Genomic DNA, 12,206 nt, shown 5'->3' with positions numbered 1-12,206 from the left:
AAGGAGGAAAACACAGAACTTTGTTCTCTCCTCTCTGGATAATGGTGGCCAGGATAGAAGTTCATGGGCAATGAGAAGCCTGGGCCCTCCTGCACAAGGTTGGCATCAAACAAAATTGCAGTAGCTGATAGAATAGTATCCTTGTGCAAGTTACTTCATGCCCCTGAGCCTCAGGGCCCTCGTCCATTAAACTGGGAAAATAATACTACCCACCTTCCTGATGGCCTTATTTATTCCTGTCTTCAGGTTCTTTTTATTTACCTCTTCTACTTTTTTTTTTTTTTTCCTGAAACAGGGTGTCACTTTGTCACCCAGGCTGGAATGCAATGGCACAATGACAGCTCACTACAGCCTTGAACTCCTGAGCTCAAGCAATCTTCCCACCTCAGCCTCCCACATAGCTGGGACCACAGGCATGTGCCACCACACCTGGCTAAATTTTTTTCTTTTTAAAAATTATTTGTAGAGATGAGGAGATGAGGTCTCCCCTCCCGCCTTGACCTTGCAAAGTGCTGGGATTACAGGCATGGGCCACTGTGCTCAACCTCTTCTACCTCTCTTTTCTCCTCTTTTATCCCCCTTTCTCTCACTGCCTTCTCGGTAGTCCCCTCCACCCCATATGGACTTAAATAATTCTTGACTTTCATGGCCCCTGTGAACTTGCTTCTTCCCCCATTCCTTCCCATTTTAATAGCGCCATCGTATACCCAGTTTCTCAGGCTAGAATCTAAGAAATCATCCTTGAGGGCCGGGTGCGGTGGCTCAAGCCTGTAATCCCAGCACTTTGGGAGGCCGAGACGGGCGGATCACGAGGTCAGGAGATCGAGACCATCCTGGCTAACACGGTGAAACCCCGTCTCTACTAACAACTACAAAAAACTAGCCGGGCGACGTGGCGGCGCCTGTAGTCCCAGCTACCCGGGAGGCTGAGACAGGAGAATAGCGTGAACCCGGGAGGCGGAGCTTGCAGTGAGCTGAGATCCGGCCACAGCACTCCAGCCTGGGTGACAGAGCGAGACTCCGTCTCAAAAAAAAAAAAAAAAAAAAAATCATCCTTGATTACCTTCTTCGCCACAACACATACATTTAACCCATCAGCCTGTCTTACGGGTGATTCCTCCAAAACATATCCTGAATCTGACCATTTCCCAACCTCTGCTACCACCCTAATTCTGGCCACCATCACCTCTTGCCTAGATGACTACAAAGTTCTCCTAACTGGTCTTGCTATTTATTTAGTTTTTAGAGATGAGGTCTTGCTATGTGGCCCAAGCTGGTCTGAAACTCCTGGGCTCAAGCAATCCTCTGGCCTCAGCCTCCCAAATTGCTGAGATTACAGGCATGCTGTCATGCCCAGCTGCTGGTCTTGCTTCTTTTACTTTTGCCCCTAGAACCTGTTCTCTGCATAGAAGAGTCATATTTCTGAAACACAAATTAAATTATATCACTCTCCTACTCAAAACACTGCATGGGCTTCCAAATTGTTTGTCACGGCCTACAAAGCCCCATGTGGTCCTTGCCTTGCATCTTCAACCTCTGATGACTGTGCTGTATCTGCAGGGGCTCCCTTCTGTGCCTCACACATGCTTTGCTTATTTTTGTCTCAGGGCCTTCACCTGCATGATCCCTTCCTGTCTCAGTTCAGATAGTACCTCCTCAGAGAAAGCTTCCTTGAGGCACCTACATAAATGAATTCTATCCCCACTTACTCTTGAACACACCACTGGTGTGTGTGTATGTGCATGTTACTTATTTATGAAACTGTCCTGTTTCTTTATCTATGCTTGTATTATTGGTCCATGCCAAGTGTTGTCCATGGTTCTTCTCCAGTGACAAGAATAGTACTTGGGACCAGGCACAGTAGCTCACGCCTATAATCCCAGCGCTTTGAGAGGCTGAGGTGGGAAGATTGCTTGAGCCCAGGAGTTCGGGACCAGTCTGGGCAACATAGTGAGACCCTGTCTCTAAAAAAAAATACAAAAATTAGTCAGGTGTAATGGTGTGTGCCTGTAGTCCCAGCTATTCAGGAGGATTGCTTGAGTCTAGGAGGTCGAGGCTACAATGAGCTGTGATCACACCACTGTACTGCACTGCAGCCAGGGTGACAGAGTGAGATCCTGTCTCAGAAAAACAAAACAAAACAAAACAAGAATAGTTCTTGGCACATTATAAGTACCCAGTGAATTTTTTGGGTGAATAAATTAATGTCCTTGCTCCCAAATCACTTCTCTTTCTTTTCTCTGCCAAAATGCCCTCTCCTTCAGAGCATGGATCCTATTTGGAAGGTGATAGGGAGACCTCCAAAACATTTGCTGAATGAATGAAGCTGGAATGAATTACACCATCAAAGAATGCCAGCCTCTTAATGCATAGCTATTCCCAGGAGGATTAGCATTCTCAAACAGGAAGCTTGAATTTCAGGCACTGTTGACAAAGGGAAGAATTTCAGGGCAGCCGAGTTGAAGTGATATTTTTGGACAGAGTTGCTGTTCCATGGCTTCTCAAATCCACAGATACTTATTAAGACCCTTTAGGGCTTCTTTGAAACTGAAGTTGACATTAAAATATGAAACAGTGATTGAAAAGGATTGTTTGCTTCTAAGGAAAGAATTGTGGACTGGGAATCAGAAGCCTGGGTTTCAATCCTGGACGTGAGACTACAGTAAGTAATTAGCTCCTTGGACAGGTCGCTTAAGATAGCCAACATTAACTGAGTATCTAGCTCATGCCTGGCCCTGAGCTAGGCACTTTACTCATACATATAATTTTTATTTGTCTGAGACAGGATTTCACTCCCTTGTCCAGGCTGGAGTGCAGAGTCACAATCACAGTTCCCTGCAGCCTCGACCTCCCAGGCTCAAGCTATCCTTCCACCTCAGCCTCCCAAGTAGCTGGGACTTACAAGCGCTTGCCACCAAGCCTGTCTAGCTTTTGTGTTTTTTGTAGAGACCGGGTTTCTCCATGTTGCCCAAGCTGGTCTCAAACTCCTGACCTCAAGCCATCCACCTGCCTTGGCCTTCCAAAGTGCTGGGATTACAGGTATGAGCTACTGTGCCCAGACGGACATATAATTTTTGCAACTCTTTAACGTAAATGATTTTAGTGTCTCGATTTTATAGACAGGGAGACAGGTTCAGAGAGGTTAGGTGTCATGTGTGAGGGCACTTCCCTAATAACAGTGGGAACTGGATTCAGCCACACATTTAGGTCAGCCTGCATTCCTGTTTTCTTCCACTTCCCTGTGACAGAGCCTCTTGGGTCACCTTTCAGGAATCTGTTAATTGGGGGCAACAGAAGACACTTTTTTTTTTTTTTTTTTTTTTGAGATGGAGTCTCGCTGTGTCACCCAGGCTGGATTGCACAGGCTGGATTGCAGTGGTGCGATCTTGGCTCTCTGCAATCTCTGCCTCCCGAATTCAAGTGATCCTCCTACCTCAGCCTCTCTGGTACCTGGGATTACAGGAGTGCAGCACCACACACGCCTAAGTTTTGTATTTTTAGTAGAGTCGGGGTTTTACCATGTTGGGCAACCTAGTCTCAAACTCCTGACCTCAAATGATCTGCCCACCTCAGCCTCCCAAAGTCCTGGGATTATAGGCATGACCCACCATGTCTGGCCCCAGAAACCCTTGAGCTCTAAGGACTTGCTCTCTAAGATCTTTTTTCTTTCTCTCTGTCTCTCTTTTTTTTTTTTTTTTAAGAGATAGGGTCTTGGCCGGGCGCGGTGGCTCAAGCCTGTAATCCCAGCACTTTGGGAGGCCGAGACGGGCGGATCACAAGGTCAGGAGATCGAGACCATCCTGGCTAACACGGTGAAACCCCGTCTCTACTAAAAAATATAAAAAACTAGCCGGGCGAGGTGGCGGGCGCTTGTAGTCCCAGCTACTTGGGAGGCTGAGGCAGGAGAATGGCGTAAACCCGGGAGGCAGAGCTTGCAGTGAGCTGAGATCCGGCCACTGCACTCCAGCCTGGGTGACAGAGCGAGACTCTGTCTCAAAAAAAAAAAAAAAAAGAGATAGGGTCTTGCTTTGTTGCCTAGGCTGGAGTGCAGTGGTATGATTATAGCTCACTGCAACCTCAAACTCCTGCGCTCAAAGGATCCTCCCGCCTCAGCCTCCCAAGTAGCTAGGACTGCAGGTACATGCCACCATATCAGGCTAATGTTTACATCTTTTTGGTAGAGATGAGGGTCTCACTGTGTTGCCCAGGTTGGCCTCAAACTTCTGGCCTCAAGTGATTATTCTGCCTCAGCCTCCCAAAGTGCTAGGAATCCAGGTGTGAGCCACTGTGTCCAGCCATTAAGTTCCTGTTAATATTTTTTCTCCCCCATACTATTTCTGGATATGGGAAAAGAGAAAACAACTCTGGCACAGAGAACTCATTTAGGAGTGTAGCTTAGTGGTTACAGTGCAGGCTTGGGAATTAGGCTTCTCAAGTTTACATCCTACTTTTACCACTTTCCTTAGGCATGCATTTAACATCTCTCAATTGCTTCTCAATTTTCCTCATCTATAACTTGGGTACAGTAAGTTGTGTTGAGATGCAAATAAGGTAGTGCCTGTAAAGTGTGCAGCCCAGTGTCCGATACATAGTGAGCATTCCATGAAATGTTAAATGTTTATTAAGCTAATAGTGATTATTATGAACACTATAAAAGAAAGTTTCTCAAAGGAGGCTGAAAGCGGAGCCCAGAGAGAAGAGGTAGATGCTTTTTAGTGCTCAGGGAGGGCCAGATTTCTTCTGACAGCCCGTCTTGAGAAATGGCTGCAGGTTCAGAGGCTCCTAGGGCCACTGTATCAACCAAGAAGATGCCCAGAGGAGCTCAGAGGACCTCTGCTGAGGGGAACTCCCATGAGAAACAGGGGCAGAGGAGAGAGCAGTTGAAAGGCAGGAAGCCCTGAGCCTGCAGGAAACATTAGCTGGAGAAACAAAGTGTGCTTGGAAAAGCCCAGCTCAGGACAAGAGCTTGATACTGAAAGCTTGGAAGCAGGGAAGGGAGCCTCAGGAGAGTTCAAAGTAACTCACTACTCCAGTTATTTCTGATATCTTTATTATGCTCTCTGATTACCACAGAAAATACATTGGTACTTCACAGTACCAATGTATTTGCAATGCAAATAGCAAAAGAGTTCCGGCCGGGCGCGGTGGCTCAGGCCTGTAATCCCAGCACTTTGGAAGGCCGAGACGGGAGGATCACGAGGTCAGGAGATCGAGACCATCCTGGGCTAACGCACGTGAAACGCCGGTTCTTTACTAAAAAATGCAAAAAAACTCGGCCGGGCGACGGGGTGCGCGGGCGCCGGTAGTCAGCTACTCGGGAGGCTGAGGCAGCAGAGAATGGCATAGAACACCAGGATGCGGAGCTTGCAGTGAGCTGGATACCGGCCACTGCCTTCCGCCTGGGCGACAGAGCGAAGACTCTGTCTCAGAAAAAAAAAAAAAAGAGTTCCTATTCAAGTTTTAAATCTTTTTTTTTTTTTTTTTTTTTTTTGAGGACAAGGGCTCAACTCTGTCACCCAGGCTGGAGTTTGCAGTAGTACAATCACGCTCACTGCGCTCAACTCCTAGTCAACGTGATCTCGTGGCCTCAGCCTCCCACGTAGCTGGGATTACAGCACACACCATCATGGGCCCCCCCTGGGCGGGGGTTTTTTTTTTTGAGATGGAATCTTACTCTGTTGCCTAGGCTGGCGTGCAATGGTGCAATCTCGGATCACTACAAACTTCTGTCTCCCGGGTTCAAGTGATTCTCCTGCCTTAGCCTCCCTCGGCCTCCCAAAGTCCTGGGATTACAGGCGTGGGCCACCGTGCCCGGCCAGGCTAATTTTTTTATTTTTTGTAGAGACAGGGTTTTACCATGTTGCCCAGGCTGGCCTTGAACTCCTGGGCTCAAGCGATCCTACTGCCTCTGCCTTCCAAAGAGCTGAGATTACAGATGTGACCCACCACACCTGGCCCTGAAAATTCGTATTTGGTGAATTTCTCAAAGTGAATACACTCACGTAGCCCACATCCCAACCATGGCACAACTTACCAGAACACCAGAAGTCCCTCTCTTCCAGTCATTACTGATCACAATGGGAGTCTTTTCCTGATTTTCTCACCATAGTTTTGCCTGTTTTTAAATTTTAAGTAAATGGAATCACACAGTATATACTTTTTTGTGAATCTGCCTTCTTTCACTGAGCCATATGTTTTGCAACTCATTCCTATTGGTATTTAGTACTTCACTGTATAGATATATCCCCAATTTATTCATTTTTATCATCAGATACTGATGGGTGTTTGGATGGTTTCCAGTTTTTAGTTATTGCAAATAATGCTTAGATTACTCTTGTGCGTATCTTTTTTTTTTTTTTTTGAGACTGAGTCTCACTCTGTCGCCCAGGCTGGAGTGCAATGGCGCAATCTCTGCTCACTGCAACCTCCGCCTGCCAGGTTCAAGCAATTCACCTGCCTCAGCCTCCCAAGTAGCTAGGACTACAGGCGCATGCCACCATGTCCGGCTAGTTTTTTTTTTTGTTTGTTTGTTTGTTTTTTTTTTTAGACGGAGTCTCTCTCTGTCGCCCAGGCTGGAGTGCAGTGGCTGGATCCCAGCTCACTGCAAGCTCCGCCTCCCGGGTTTACGCCATTCTCCTGCCTCAGCCTCCCGAGCAGCTACAGGCGCCCGCCACCTCGCCCAGCTAGTTTTTTTTGTATTTTTTTAGTAGAGATGGGGTTTCACTGCGTTAGCCAGGATGGTCTTGATCTCCTGACCTTGTGATCCGCCCGTCTCGGCCTTCCAAAGTGCTGGGATTACAGGCTTGAGCCACCGCGCCCGGCCAGTTTTTTGTATTTTTAATAGAGATGGAGTTTCACCATGTTGGCCAGGTTGGTCTCGAACTCCTGACCTCATGATCCACCTGCCTCAGCCACCTAAAGTGCTGGGATTACAGGCATGAGCCACCGCGCCCAGCCTCTGGTGGATCTCGTCTGGTGAACCATGTACTTATTTCTCTTGAATCTCCAGGAGTGGAATTACTCCTGGTGTATGCATATGTTGAGCTTCAATAGTTACTAGTGCCTAAAGTCTTAAAAGGATGTTCCAAGTATATACAAGATCTCTGTGCGGGCTCCTGAAGAAACTTCAGAATGTCACAACTCTGCAAGGGAAGAGGATGAGGAAGGGGCAGCCCAGTGGCACTTGTCCAATGCCACTGCACTGCCCCAATCCACCTGGTGGACTGTCCAATCCACCAGGACACATGACATGCCCCAAATTCCACTTTCATCTTGTCACCACCATCCACATTCCCCAACAGAGACCCCTCTCTAAATCCAATCACACTTTCAGGGCAGCATTGGATTGCATGTCTGTCTACTTGCTGGCCTTGGACTGAATTGTATTTCCTACATTCATTCATCCAGGTAACAAATATTGAGTGCCTACCACTCAATTGCATTGTTTTAGAATCTAGGAGAGGAGCAATATACACACCCCTACCCTCGTGGAGCCAACATTTTCATAGGAGATGGACTATAAACAAACAAGAATATGTTAGTGGTGATAAGGGCTATGGAGAAATATAAAGCAATGTAAGAAGAGTAAGAGGAGGATGGGGGAAGGAATGTGCTATTGTTTAATAGGGTGGTCAGGGAAGGCCTGCAGAGCAGATAAGATCTGAAAGACATGATCACTCTGGCTATTACACTGGAAATATGTTATATGGAAGCAAGATGGAACTAGAAAGGCAGAGGCCATCACAAAAGTGCAGGCATGAGATGATGCTAAATTGGACTGGGTGATGGTAGTGGCAGTGATGAGAAGTGGTTGCATACAGCATATATTCTAAAGGTAGGGCTGACAAGATTTGCTGATGGATTGGCTGTAGAGCAAGAGAGGGGAATCAAAGACATCTTGTTCTTGCCAGAAGCAATGCCTGCTCATATGTACAGCAGAGGAGTAGGTCCTGAGTCCAGGACCTGTTGATTGAATGGGTGGATGTCTTCGCTGATTACAGCCAGCTAAACGTGTGAAAGATCTGTTCTTTCTTATCTCAGAGATAGCATGGTGTAAGTACCAAGACAAAATAATTGGAGCCAGACTACTAGTCCCAGCTCTGTCATTTACTAGCTGTGTATCCTCAGGCAAGTTACACAACCACTTTGAGCCTCAGTTTCCCCTTCTGGAAAAATGGGACAGTAATAGTACCTGCATTACAGAATTGTTGTGGTAGTATACATAAATAGGCCTGGTATAGAGCCTACCACCAAGTCAGGGCTTAGGAAATAACTAAGTTAAACCAGTTCCCAGTTAAAGCAAACAGACGAAAGGATATGGAACAAGGGTTATCTTTATTTGGATTGCAAAGTATAAATGTGAACCAAGTTTGGAAATACAAGTTGTAACAGTTCAGAAATGGCACCAGAAACTTCCAGAAAGGACCATGACAGCATACCTTTGTCGTTTTGGTGAGGTGGGTGGGATTATACAAAGCCTTCCCCACCTCCAACCTTCTCAGTAGCAACTGGCAGGTAATCAGTTACCAAGAACAGTGAGCTCCAATGTTCCCTGTTCCTTCTCAGCCTTTTGCTTTGCTAATACCTTCTCCAGACTGTCCTCTGCTGCACTGACCCCTGCATGGAGTAGCACCAGAAGAATGGCAGGAGTTAGAGAAATGTCTTGACACAAGGGAAAGTGAGTTCCCACGCTGTGGGCCTGGGGCCGTGGGGGTGAGGAACCAGGAAAGCTATAGGCATGGAAGCCCAACCTCTTCTGAGACTTGACAGGGAGAGGACACGGGGAGACACTGATATCTGTTACATTTTGATATCAGCACCTTGGGCTTTCAAAACACAAACGGTAGACAAAATCGCCTAGGCAAGACTGCAGTCCAACTCATAGAGTGGCTCTGACCAAGTTAACCCCTACATCCTGACCATACAGAACTCCCCAGGTGGCACTCTGACCACGGAAGATCTGCAGAAATGTAGACAGACAATAAATTACTACAGATGAGTCACAGAACCATCCCAGCTTTGTGGCAAGGGTGGGTGGCACTGAGCCAGATTGTGGGGATGAGGAGTGGAGGGCCAGGAAATTGCCAAAGTAACAGTCTAGGCACTTGAAATATTATTGTTAGATTGTTAAAAACTAAATAAATTAACATACATAGAATAAAATAAATATATAATTTAAGAGGCATTTACAAACAACAACAAAAATAGTTGTTATTTTTCCATCTGGGTAGAAGTCCCAAAATTCAGTTCTCAGGCTTGTGGTATTTCACAGTTAACTCATCAAATCCAGCGCTGGAGGGTCCCAATGGCAGATCCCTTGGTGGTACTTGAGTACGTGGCTTCTCAATCTTTGTTGCTTTCTTCCAGTTCACAAATCTTTCCTTCTTGCTCTCCTTCTTCTTCTTCTTCTTTTTTTTTCAGTCAAAGATCCTGGAGCATATGGAATTTAACCGGCATTCTAATCCAGAAGTAAGTGCTTAAACAAACTTATAAGGGGAACTGGGGCTTGGTGGAGGGGAATCAGAAGGGCATGAAGGTCCCTTGCTTTTGCTTTCTTCTTACCCAGATACCATCAGACATACTCTGTTTGGCACTTGAAGGCTCTGGTATTTTGGCAAAGCAATTATGGGAGGCCCAATCCTAGATGGTGACTGGGGACGAAGGAGTCTTTGTGGCTAGATGTGAAGTCTTTCCCCTCTGCAGTCTGAAATCACCTTGTGTCTTCTCAGAGGTAGCAGTCCCCAGCCGATTCCTAAAGCACAAAAGGAAGGCATTTAAAGCCAGGTCCAGTCTAAAGAGGTCTTAAGATTTTCCTGGTCCAGTCTTTTCTATTTTTAAACTTTTTGAGACAGGGTTTGGCTCTGTCTCCCAGGGGAGGGGAGGAGAGGGGAAGGGAGGGGATGAGGGTGGAAGAAGCTGTCTTCTCAGGCATGTCTCTTAGGTGTCTCTCTAGCAACTTTTACCTTAAATGAAGCACTGAGTCTTTTGAAAATAGTTCTGCAATGGGATATTAATGTCACAGTGGCCTGGCCCCAACCCCTCGATGAAAATTCAGCGCCCACAGAAGCAGAGCCAGGAAAGGGGACAAAGGATAATCATGTCATGGGGCAAAGGATGGAGCATTACCTTGAGCACAAGTCTCTCTCAGTGGGAATTAGTCATGCCCAACTTCACTTTCTCTTCGTTTTCCACATCATAACCACCTCTCCTATGGTACCTGAGGAAGATAAGTTTTGTGAATAACCTCTGCCTGCTATGACAAAGTACAGGTCCAGAGCAGGTCCTTCCAAAGAACTCTGCCATGGTGGTTTCCTCTACTACTTGGAAAAGCCCAGACACAGTAGGGCAACCCAACCTCTGGTCAAAGGCCCAACTGCCCTGAGGAACTCCTGTCTCTAACAGCAGGATGCAATTTACAGAGAGCTTTCACCTCATTTATGTGATCCTCACAACATCGTTATGAGGTAGGTGGACAAAGATTACGATCACTATAAGGTTACAATCCTCAGAAAGACAGTAATTTGTTCCAGGTCTCAAGACAGATGAGTTACACTGCTTGAAAACAGGCATAGAGTGCTTGGTGGGTCTCCCCGAGCTAGAGCATACCTGGATTAGAAGCAGGGCCTGAAGTGCAGATGCCTCAGGAGTGGAAGGATATACCACTAGCACCACCCACACCTTGACTACCAAACCACATACTAATGCCATCAAAGAAAAGCTAGGAGAAAGAAATGTGTGACAAAGTGATTCCATGAGTGGGTTGTTGGGTCACAGAGGGAGGAAAAGAACTCCTGTAAGGAGTAGAACCTGCTATGGCCTCGCAAATTTGACCCTGGGCTCTAGACACGGGACTCATGTCATGCCAGAAATACCAGGGTTTTGGAGAATCTACACCCCGGAGCTAGCCCACAATTTGGAGAGATTGAGGGAAGTGCATGTGATCATGAAGGAGAGGGCCCAGGAGGAGGAAGAATGGGAGTGATTTGCAGAAGCAGTCTGCAGGGGACTCCAACACTCACCTAAACATGAGAAGCCCCACGATGACCAGCAGACAGACAGATGACAGCACCACGGCCACCACGGCCAGGATAGTTGTATGGTCATAGGTATATAAGCGATTTTCCACTGGGAGGCTCAGCCCATGACACCTCTCTCCATGGTAACCCGGGTGGCAGCTAGTTCAAGAAAAAACAAGAAGGAGATAGAGTTAGTGCTTTGGCCTCTCTCTCTTGGCAATGGCCCACCTGCATAAGCCAAACCCCATTCCTCATACCCTCAGCCTGTCAATCCCTGACCATGATCCCTGCCCATCCTCCATCCTTCTCCTCTAGTATAAAACCCTTTAAAGTGCCTCTGAAGGCTCTATAACATTCCTCCCTCACTTGACACCCTCCCCTTTTCCATTTCCTCTGGTTCTCTGGGCTGAGAATCCTGTTCCAGGCACAGAAAAAGCAAGGGAGGACTTGAAGGCCTCAGTTAGATATGTTCCACGTGTGGCTGATTTATGACATGTGTGTTCAGGCGTTACACCACTTATGAGAGCTTGGGCACAAGAGCTGGTAGGCTGAATTCAGGGATTTGTATCACTCCCTCCAGTGAGGCCCCTCAACATTCTGACCCAGAAATAAACCCAGCCTTGCCCATTGTGCTTCCAGCATCCAGTCCCTCTCCACCACTGCCCAGCCTATTAATAGGCCCTGTGCCTCTGCCAGGAGTCGTTTTTCTCAAGTTTCCTTCATTTAACTCCAGCTCCCCCTTGGTGCAGGGCCCAACTTGGGAGCTCAACTCTGGCCTTTGGCCTCTGAACGCTGAGCTACCAGGCCTCTTTCATCACAGGACAAACCAAACAAATCAAGTAACATCTTTCTGCCCAGCTGTCCTGCCAGAGCATGGAAGAATGTCAGAAACAATCCCTTGGCTCTTCTCACTCAAGAAATAAATCACATGGCAACTGCCTTTTCTTTTTCTTTTTCTTTTTTTAAGACAGAGCCTTGCTCTGTCGCCCAGGCTGGAGGGCAATGGTGCAATCTTGGCTCACTGCAACCTCCACCTCCTGGATTCAAGTGATTCTCCTGACTCAGCCTCCCGAGTAGCTGGGATAACAGGTGCCCACTACTACGCCCAGCTAATTTTTGTAATTTTTTAGTAGAGATGGAGTTTCACCATGTTAGCTAGGCTGGTCTCTAATTTCTGACCTCAGGTGATCC

General features: G+C 47.0%; 1 protein-coding gene across 1 annotated transcript in view; it reads right to left on the bottom strand.

Moving 5' to 3' along the window:
* Window positions 1-8,315: 8,315 nt before the first annotated feature.
* HBEGF (heparin binding EGF like growth factor) overlaps window positions 8,316-12,206 on the bottom strand; it is a 17,205-nt gene continuing 13,314 nt past the window's right edge. Inside the window, exon 6 of the mRNA XM_017873907.1 lies at window positions 8,316-9,751. The gene's annotated coding sequence lies outside the window, so the exon portion shown is untranslated. The remainder of the gene's footprint in view (window positions 9,752-12,206) is intronic.

Source organism: Rhinopithecus bieti, unplaced genomic scaffold (assembly GCF_001698545.2).
Source record: "Rhinopithecus bieti isolate Rb0 unplaced genomic scaffold, ASM169854v2 scaffold_8674, whole genome shotgun sequence".
Classification (NCBI taxonomy): Eukaryota; Metazoa; Chordata; class Mammalia; order Primates; family Cercopithecidae; genus Rhinopithecus; species Rhinopithecus bieti.
Note: the sequence above shows the minus strand (reverse complement) of the source record. Positions and strands in the feature narration are given on the sequence as shown.